Below are 10,000 nucleotides of genomic sequence, written 5' to 3'. Positions count from 1 at the left end.
CGCGGTCTAGCTACAGTTCACACCTACATGAGCCGAGGTTACGTATTTTCAGTGACATTTGCCAGTTCGTCATTATTTGTACTTTGTGTACATCGTGGCTCGTGCGGCCATAATTTTGTGGAACTCCTGTTAAGTCTGCGCTTTTTTATACGAACATTTCACGAGGAAAGCAACCGTGGCTGTGATTTGTGACGTTCTTTTAGATTTACTCTATATTAAGTGGACTGTGGAAAATTCACTTTTTAAATCCAAACCCTACCAGAATTTACGTAATTTCCAGTTTGAGGTATAGGTAGGCCTACTCTATTTTAAGGTAGGTTGAGCGTCTTTTTTTTATATTTTTTTTTCTCAACTTTTAAGCTGTTGATAATTGGTTAATTGCCTCCATATATTGAAGGTAGCGACTGAAAGGCTGAAGTCATTCAGTGAATGTATGAAATAGTTGGGTTTTTGTAGTAGCGATTCCCAAATCCAGTCTTCACAAATCGACCAAAGTCACCGAATCCAGATTGCTTGGCAATAGATATGTGTAGCCTACTACTTGCTGGTACTGTAGTTAAAATGCCAATTTTTATTTTGTTACTATTAATACCAAGGGAGAAAATTTAATTTAGAAATTTTCACAATCTTCTTGTTCTGCATGAGATAACGGTAAGAGACCTAAGCGTAATAAGTGATTAGGTTACGAAGTGATTGGGTTTTTGGTATGGGCTGAAGCTTACTGGTTTATGCATACTGATTAAGTTAGGACCTAGTGCCCAAGATTATTTTATTCCAATGCAGATACAAACCATCGTCCCTTAAGTACGGAATGTTTCAAGAGTGAAAGCTGGACAACTGTTTAATCATTTAACGAGCAGTTAAACGACAGGTGGAAGCGAGGACGAGGAACCTCCCTCCCTTACCTGTCAGTGTCTCTTCACTAGTTTTCGGCAATCTTGATTATGGATGCCCCCATAAGTGAACTTTTAATGTTTTTGTTTCAGACCGTGAATACTAGCTGTTAATTGTTATGATGTGAAGCAAGACACGGTTGTGCTCATGCAGGGGCACAATTGGATTAAACTTCGTTAGATTCTTGCGCAGTGCTTTTGTTGTTTATATTTTTCTAGGGTAAAACTCGTGAAAACAAAACCATTCTTCTCATAAGGTATTATTATAGTAAAACACGGAAAAAACTTTACTGATAAGTGAATATGATTTTATGTAGTAAAACTCCCGCTTTCTTTGAAAATACCAATTATTTTTGTCGCAAATAAATAGTTAAAAAGATATACTCTAACATACAGTAATGGGGGTCACTCAGTGAAAACCGGTAGTTTTTGGTGGGGGAAATTTACTGCTGAATTAATAAATAATGGTAAAGCTAACTTTTTCTTCTCCATACATTATTCTCTAGAATGCATAATAAATCCATGATAAAAAACTCGCAAAATATAGGCATCCTCCACCCTGAAATATTTGTTTCACCCTTTTGTTTACATATTAGAGACCACACGTATGTGCTCCATTTCGTACGTTTGTACATATTTTGTTGCGCAATAATTTCATACTTCCTGCACACTAGCCATCCTTTCACTTTCTTTCTACCCATAGAATTACTCCTGTTTGTTCATTTGTATGTAGCTCCTCTTCCTTCCTTCCCCTACTATATGACGAAGTTTACCATATTTGGGCGTTTTTGTATGCTTGAGTGTACTATTGACGTAAGCAGTTGTGTGACACATGCCCCGTTTTCTTAGGACAACTCCTCAGTTCTTTTGTAGCTGTATTGGGTGCGTGTTATGGAGCCCAATGTAACAAAGTGTAATGGCTGCCATTATGGCTATATGGATGCTATTGCCAATTTACGGTGAGTATTACATTACACCTAGTGTAGTGAACAATTTTTTTAAAGCTCATAGCTTTATCCCTCAAAGTTTAAAGTGTCCCAAGTGCAATTCCGAGTAAGCTTATAAGGATCATCAGCAAAAAAAAAAAAAAAAAAAAAAACTGTTAATCATTAGGTTAGGAATTATTTATGATTTACTTTGAGTTTATGACCTGGGTAGCGGGGTCTGGGGGTCTTGCTCCCTGGCTATGTCTGTTATCTGGGTAGGTTTGTGGCCTAGGAAGGGAGTCCAGGTGACTTGTGCCCTCGGCTAGGTCAGTGACCTGGGAACTACTAGGTTAGGTTAGGTGGGTTTGCTAGGTTCTGAGGCCTTTTTCAAGTCTTGAAGGTGTTAGCTTCCCACTTGTGTCCATCAGTAAGGGGGGTTTAGCGGAGAACGGTTTATTTGTGGCGAAGACAAATGTTAATATTGTTGAAAGTACATTATTTACTGCAGGAAAGGTTTTTTTTTTCTCTTAGAAAATTAGTTCCCTGTTCTATAATTTTACCCAATATATATGAGATGTAAAAATAGTTAACTTATGGTAAGCAGGCTACTGTACTGAAATTTGATAAGTTCTGTATCATTGTTCACACTGCCAGGCATTGTAGCTCCCATTAGATAGTATGTTTGTTTCTGTTCATTTAAACTCCACCCATCTGTGCAGTGTGCTAATTTTCACTTGAATAGCAGTAGCTACTGATTTTGGTGCTCTAATGTAGACAATGTAGCTTATCTTAATCTGTTACTATTAGCCATTTGATTTTGTCGCTGAATGCCCACTTGTTTGAGCCTGTAATAGTTCTTTCTCCTGTTTTTATGAATTTTACTTCAAATTGGCCAGTCAAAGTCCAGTTCAATTTCAATCACAACTTTTGATTGGGTCCTCAACAAATTTGTTAAAAAATGCAGTTTAGCAGTTGATTTTCATATTGTAAAATCTTAGTTCAGGCATGGCAACCTATTGGGAAAGATATGAAAATACTCCAGATAAAGCTATTAGACTATTTATGAGTAATAACAAAGAAAGCTTGATCTTCCATCTGAAATAAATTGTTCCAAGCTGTGCATAATTGCATTTTACATACAAATGATATATCGACATTGCCGGCAGTGTCATGGTAAAGCTTGTAAGAAGAAACTTGGAAGCGTGTCCAGGGCATTTTCATGGCAAAGATAGAAAGACAAAACTAAGAAACTTGTTTTGTGCATTTTCTCTCTGTGAGCGATTACAAGGCTAGTTTTGTGGACAAGTGCTATTTTAAAGTAAACCATCACCATTTTTTCTACCACTGATTGTGAAAACTCAAACTTAGACTATGAAGGTAAGTCATTGCAGCCTAAGAACGCAAAGCTATGGCTGTGTAGGGGGGGTTGTCGTAGAGGGTAAGCACCCCCCATTAGGTAAAAATACAGCTTCCAGGTTAGGTTAGCTGGTATTCTTGTGTTAGTTTCCCCCCCTTAAAATCGGACCGTGTTGAAAATAGAGGAGTTCATCTTTGATAGAAAGAGGGATTGGTAGAAAACAGACCTCTAGAGAGAATGATGCGTGAGTGATATCGGTGGAAGTTAGACTGTAAGTGTTGTTTCACTTTTATTTTTGTATGAGAAAACATTGTTTTTTTGTTTCATGTTTTCGGCTGTTATCATCTTCTGTAATTCGTTGGTTTTCATTTTATCCCACCTCAAACCCCAATTTCCACCAATTTTCATTAGTTACTGTTGGCTGGTGGTAATTAGAAAATTAAACTTTTGTGGATGGTAATAACATCAGAATACAAAGAAACCATAAGGAAACCAACAGAATTTTTTTTTTTTCTCAATTATCCCTGTCTGCCGAGTGTTGGTCATGGCCTCCTTGCAGTGGCAGGGGTATGTTTTTAGCGAGAGGAAGATAGCTTTGCTTCTTCTCTCTGCTCATTGGATGCATCTACCGTACTTGTGCTGCTGCTGCGCTTGCTCCCCTGGCTCATTTCCCAGAGAATGGGCTCTGGGGCAAGGGGTCCTTGAACGCACGTCGTTGTGGTGGCGCATGTGGTTCCTCCTGTGCTCACCGCACCCACCGTAGGTCTGAGGTTATTTTTCTTTTGTGTTACTGCTTACAACTAGTGTGACCTTAGGAGGATTTTGCCACTTAAGATCTTTTAGGTAGGCTTCCCATTGCCAGTGTTGTCTTGGTGAGAGTGGTAAAGGGTGTGTCAGTGTAGGGTTGCCATATCTAAATACAGTAGACAAAATCCAGAATACCTTCTTTCGTTCTTGTGTTTTTTCCCTCGGGGTTTCTCTTCGGAGTTTCACCCAGGGAAATTTTCTGTTAAATAATTATTTTGTTTTATTTTTCCAGTTTGCAATGCTGTTTCTTCGTGCCTATTGTGCCTTCGAAGCAGAGCTGTCCTGTTATCCTGGGGAGTCGGCTTTGCCGCCGTCTCGCATGGCGTTCGTCGGGGGTTTTCTCTTCTCTTAGAAGTTCCCTCTTGACTACTGCCAGCTCTTCATTGCATCCTAGAACGATAAGGAGGTTCGCCTCCAGGGTAGTTAGTTAACTTCCCTTTTTACTTCCTTGGTCTTTAGGCGGTTATGCTTTGGGGCTGAGCGGCCGCCCTTTTGACTCGCTCAAGGGGCTGAGCGGTTGCAAGGCTAGACCATGGTACTAGCGACTATGCTCTTGGGGCTGAGTGGTCGCTTCTGTGGCTACGCTCAAGGGGCTGAGCAGCTGCAGGATCAGTCTGGCCCTCTCTCGTTCGCGAGGGAAGCCTCTCTAAGGGCTCCTCTTCTTAGGATTGCTCCTTTTGTCTCTTCTACGAAGTGTCCCCTCCCGTTCGCGTGAGAGGACACTCGCAGAGACTCCTCTTCGGATGATTGTTCCTGTTACGTCTGCTGATCTCAGGGCCTTTCGGGGCTCCATCGCCAGTCTTCTACGAAGTGCTCACCTCTCTCGTTCGCGAGAAAGGCCACTCATAGAGACTCCTCTTTGGAGGATTGTTCCTGTCAAGAACAGCTTGCTGTTCAGTCACTAACACTTCGGTGTTTAGTGACAGGGAAACTTCGGTTTCCCTTTTTCCCCTGACCCTTCGGGTTCTCGGGGCTTAGTTACGCAGTTCCTTCGGGCTCTCGTAACTTTAGTCACTTCTACACTTCGGTGTTTAGTGACGGAGAAACTTCGGTTTCTCGTTGCATTGACCCTTCGGGGTCTTGCAACTACTCCTCAGTGTACCTGTTGCCTGCTGTATCCGTTCCTGATTGCAGACGCGCCTTGGGTGCCCACGCCCCGTTATTTAACGGGCTCCTCCCTTCGGGGCAGGAGAGACTTTCTCACACCTTGAGTAAGTCCCTTAAGTGCCAGGTATTACCTGCGCGCCAACGTTCCCTTACAAGGTTGCGCTTGACTGCTGTTCCTGCTGTTCATGAGTCTGCTCTCAGAGACACCCTGTTCCAGTATTCAGTTAGGCTGTTACCAACGTTTCCTGCGCATTTTGCGCATATCGTTGGGGTTCCGGAGTTAGCGCACTGGCGCTCTCAAGCGTTTCAGCCTACGGTGTCTGAGTCTCTTCTACGAAGGATACCTCTCCCGTTCGCGGGAAAGGTACCTCACAGAGACCACTCCTCGGAGTAGTTAGCAGTCCCTCAGCTGTTTGTCGGCACTGGAGTAGACCTTCGGGTCTTCTTCAGGGGCTGCCCTCCCTCTTAGGGACGCATCCCAGTTCCTGATCTACGAGTTAGCCGACGATCTTCTGATGAGCGCTAACGCGTAAACGTTGATGGTCGCCCGCGCGCGCGCGCGATCGTCGACGGTTGGCCGACGATCTTCTGCTTGCGCTAACGCGTAAGCGTTTGACGAGCGCCCGCGAGTGGGATGGTTTCCCGCGCGCGATCGTTGACGCGCCCGCGAGTGGGATGGTTTCCCGCGCGCGATCGTTGACGCGCCCGCTTGCGATCGTCAAGGATTGTTAGCCGACGATCTTCTGATGCGCTCCAACGCGTAAGCGTTGATGATCGCCACCATCCCGCGCGCGATCTCGCGATCATCTGGGATCGCTGGGCGACGACATTCTGTTACGCGCCAACGCGTAAGCGTTGGTGATCGCCCGCGCGCGGGATGGTTTCTCGCGCGCGATCTCGCGATCATCTAGGATCGCCGGGCGACGACCTTCTGTTATGCGCCAACGTGTAAATGCTGTAGGTCGCCCGCGCGCGATCTTGCAATCGTCTAGGAGCGCGCGATCTTGCAATCGTCTAGGATCGCGCGATCATCGAGGGTCGTTAGCCGATGATCTTCTGATGCGTGCTATAGCTCGCCCGCGCGGGGGATGGTTTCCAGCGCGGTTTTGCGATCGTCTAGGATTCCGCGATCGTCAAGGATTGTTAGCCGACAATCTTCGGACGCACGCTAACGCGTAAGCGTTAATAATCGCTCACGTGTGGGATAGTTTCCCACGTGCGATCTCACGTTCGTCGACGGTCTAGCCGACGATCTTCTGGTTGCGCTAGCGCGTAAGAATTAATGATCGCCCGAGCGTGGGATGGGTTCCATCGCACGATCGTCGACGATAGTTAACAAACGATCTTCTGTTCCTGGTAACGAGCTGTTCGCGCTAACGCGTAAGCGTTGATAATCGCCCGCGCGCAACCTTCAAGGCCCTTCCGCTCGTGATCGTCAACCCGGCAACGGTCGTTAGCCTCGACGGCCGTTAGCCGGCGATCTTCGAATCCGGCGCTAAGCGGAAGCGCAGACGATCTTCTTAGTACGCTTAAGCTCCGATGATTGTTCTGTGTGCGGGATAGTTTCCCGCGCACGGCAATGAGGCTATCCGCGCGCAGTTCTCCGCACGAGATCGTCAATGGCCATTCACCGCCGATCTTTGGATTAGGCGCTAGGCGCGCGAGCTCCAACGGTCTTCACAGTACTCGTGAGCACCGAAGGTCATTCCGTCCGCGGGATGGTTTCCCGCGCTCGACCATTGAGGCTCACGCAATCATCGCACGGATCGTCCGCGCGCGGTTTCCCGCTCGCGATCATCGTAGATCGTTCGCGCGCGGGCACAGAGGTTCCCACTCATGATCGCCGACTATCTTCTCTTGCTCGCGAACTCCGACAATCTTCGCTAACGCGTGAGCATCGAAGATCGTCCGGGCTCGCACGAATCGGCGGCGATCGTCTTACTTAGGTGCCGACGATCTTCGTACTCGCGTAAGCACCGAAGATCGTCAGCGTTATTCTTCCGCACGTGGGATAGTTTCCCACATGCAATCGCCGACGGCGCCAGCACCGGCGATCTTTTTCACCGAGATCGATTCGCGCGTGGGATGGTGTCCCTCGCCCTCGATCTTTCACGCACAAGAACCACCGATCTTCTTACACGCGGGGATCGTTCACGTAGTCGCCGAGACGCACACACATGCGGGTGCGCGTGCACGCGGGCGCGGTTATTCTGCTACGCATGTCGTATTCACGCGCTCCCAGATCTGTGCTTTTCGCGCGATCGTTAGTGTGATCGGCGCACCGTTCTCCGACACGACCGTGCCCTGGTTACATCAGGGCTTATGACGGTCAGGCCACCTCCGCGTTTCCCTTCCCCGCAGCGTAGAGCAGCGCCCTCTCCGGAGGGGGGGGAGGTTTTCTGGACAGGTCAAAGGTCGCTTCTCCCTTCACGGGCGAACCCTCATGTGTCATCTCCTCCAGAGGATCTGACGATCCTCTTCCCTCCAGAGGGACTCCCTGTCAGCGCGAAGATTGGTTGGCATTCCTGGTGGGATGTCGTCGTCAGAGCACTTAAGCAGGCGATGAGCCTGTGCCTTCTGACTAGGATCACTAATTAGTAGCAGCTTCCTCTTCCCCTAAAGGGGGTGAGAGGGATCCCTGGCATAGTATCTTCCCCTAGGACTATCCTGTCCCTTCGCGGGTCCTTACGCAGGCGATGAGCCCTCCCCAGACTCCATCTCCTGCCCCCTGCGGATGAGCTTTGCCCATCCCCAGGAGGGTCGGAAGACCCGGTCCTCTCCCCCTTCACTCCATAGGGAGAATCCCCTCCTCTTCCTGAGGGTCCTATCGTGGGGGGGGGGGGGGGGGGGGCGAAGCCTTACATCCTTTATCGCTGGGGTCCTGTTTCCCTCCTAGGAGGGGTCCTAAGGCCCTGTCTTCCGCAAGGATCCGGCAGGATCCAGTTGGACCCTTGGGGCATGTCTACGAGTCTCCCCAGGAAGAGCTTCCGGGGACGGGAGACCTTGCTGCCAGTCCATCAGGAGGAGGAGCTCCAGGGGTCGGAACTTGCGTTCTGGCAGGTTCTGACCCTCAGGTGAATCCTCAAGGGGATCCCAGATTCAGAGATCCCTCTTCGGTAAGGGAAGGATTCGATCCTGGACTGAGTTCTATTCACCCAAGGACTCCCTTACGCCAGTGCAGCTTGCCCCGGTCTCAGGGAATGAAGAGCGTCAGAGACAAGGCCGAGGGCCAGCTCTCCGAGCTCGTCTCCTTCTCAACTCTGGACAGGGTTATCAGACAATCTCCGTTCAGCTTAGCAACAGCAGACACGGTCAGCTTTGCGGTGAGACCACCAAGTCTTATGGGTACACTGGTCTGGTAGGACTTGTACTCCCGATCCTGGTTCACCCATCTTCAAGGAAGTACTTTGGAGTCCGCCCGTAAGGCGGGTTTACCAGTTCAAGGGCTGTGCTTCGGCCTCTCCACGGCACCTCAACAGTTCTCCGATACTTCCTGGGTGGCTGGCCGATCCTGGTAGACTCGAAGGCTTCCCTTCTTCGTCATCGGGACAAGCTCCTCGGACTTTACCAAGCCCTAAAGGTCATGGTGGTCCTCGAGGAGTCCTCCCCGCAGCCCTCTCAGAGTCTGGTATACCGAGCATGGTCTTAGGCTCCTATCTCCCGTAGTCTTTCCTTCAGATGTCATGGTACCGAGGCAGAGGAAGGTCGTGAGACCTTTCCTCACACGGTAAGACCCTCCAACCTAAGGTTGTTACGTCTCTCTTCTCTGGCCCGGCTGGTTTTCACAGTCGCCCAAGGTTGAGTTCTCTCCAGTGGCGACTCGGGGCACGGGGGAGTCGTCTCCCCAGACGCCGAGACCCTTAGGGGACTCTGGTTCAGACAAACCCGTAGGGGTGGGAAGATGTCGAGGGCCTATAAGAGGGAGTGGCCCTTCTCGTCCTTCCCCCTACTTGATACAGTTTTCGGACGGGGGCCCCTTGTTCTGACCCACGGGTCCTCAGGCCGGGGGTCAGAACCTGGAAGAATCTTCTCTAGTCCTACTAGAGGCGGAAACTGTGTTTCGGGTTCTCCAGTAGCTCCACCTAGCCTGGCGGACTTCTCTGTGGCTATGAGGGTCAACAACACCACAGTGAGGATTTTCTGGCCCAGACAAGGAGGTACCTTTCAGTACGACCATCCCATCCTGCGGTAGAGATACCGGGATGGTCCGAGTCCCCCTCGGTCTTCTTGACAGCTCGCTTGATTCCAAGCAAAGGAATGTGCTCGCCTACAGTCTGAGCATTGTGTCACGGACACCACATTCCGAGTGGTCTTTGGATCCTCAAGTAACCTGCGAGTCCTGCCTCGGTGGGGCGGTTCGCTACAGCACTGAGTTGCAAGCTCCCGCTGTACTGCTTCCGTTCACGGATCCCCAGGCCCTCTGGTAGGAGACCTTCCAGCAACGGTAGGATACCATTGATGTGTCGCCCCCGTGGCTTGCTCCTCTTCCCTCCGGGAGTCTGTCCAGCTTCTCGAAGAGAGAGGACTTTCGCAACAAGTGGCGAAAAGGAGGCCTGGACACCTGCGCAAGTTTTCCGCAGCAGTCTCCCAGGCGATAGAGTTTCTGTGGTTGGTGTCTGGGAGAGGGCATCCCTCCACACGATACCGCCTCCAACAATGGCGGGACCCCTTAGTGGGATTGCGGGAAAAATGTGCCTTTTCAGTTTCGACTGTGACGGGCTATTCCTCAGCTGTGAATCCTGCCTCCTGGCTCTAGGGACTAACATTTCTCCCCGCTGGAACTCTTCCCTCGCATGCGAGGCCTTGTCCTCTCCTACCCTCAGTCGAAGGTGAGACCTCCTCCTTGGAACGTGGTTCGAGTCCTCGAGTCTCTTAAGAGACACCCCCCTGACGAACCACTACGTAGTCCC

At 49.3% G+C, this 10,000-nt stretch overlaps 1 protein-coding gene across 11 annotated transcripts in view; it reads left to right on the top strand.

Annotated features, from left to right (window-relative positions):
* Positions 1-75: 75 nt before the first annotated feature.
* Positions 76-10,000, top strand: part of LOC137654709 (uncharacterized) — a 294,512-nt gene continuing 284,587 nt past the window's right edge. For 2 of the 11 annotated variants that reach the window (XM_068388658.1, XM_068388649.1), the window contains exon 1: positions 76-313. The gene's annotated coding sequence lies outside the window, so the exon portion shown is untranslated. The remainder of the gene's footprint in view (positions 314-10,000) is intronic. The other 9 variants (XM_068388642.1, XM_068388616.1, XM_068388611.1 and 6 more) reach the window with 6 other exon arrangements.

The sequence above is a fragment of the Palaemon carinicauda genome, chromosome 1 (assembly GCF_036898095.1).
Source record: "Palaemon carinicauda isolate YSFRI2023 chromosome 1, ASM3689809v2, whole genome shotgun sequence".
NCBI classification, from domain to species: domain Eukaryota; kingdom Metazoa; phylum Arthropoda; class Malacostraca; order Decapoda; family Palaemonidae; genus Palaemon; species Palaemon carinicauda.
The sequence above is the reverse complement of the archived record's forward strand: the minus strand, read 5'-3'. Positions and strand labels throughout refer to the sequence as shown.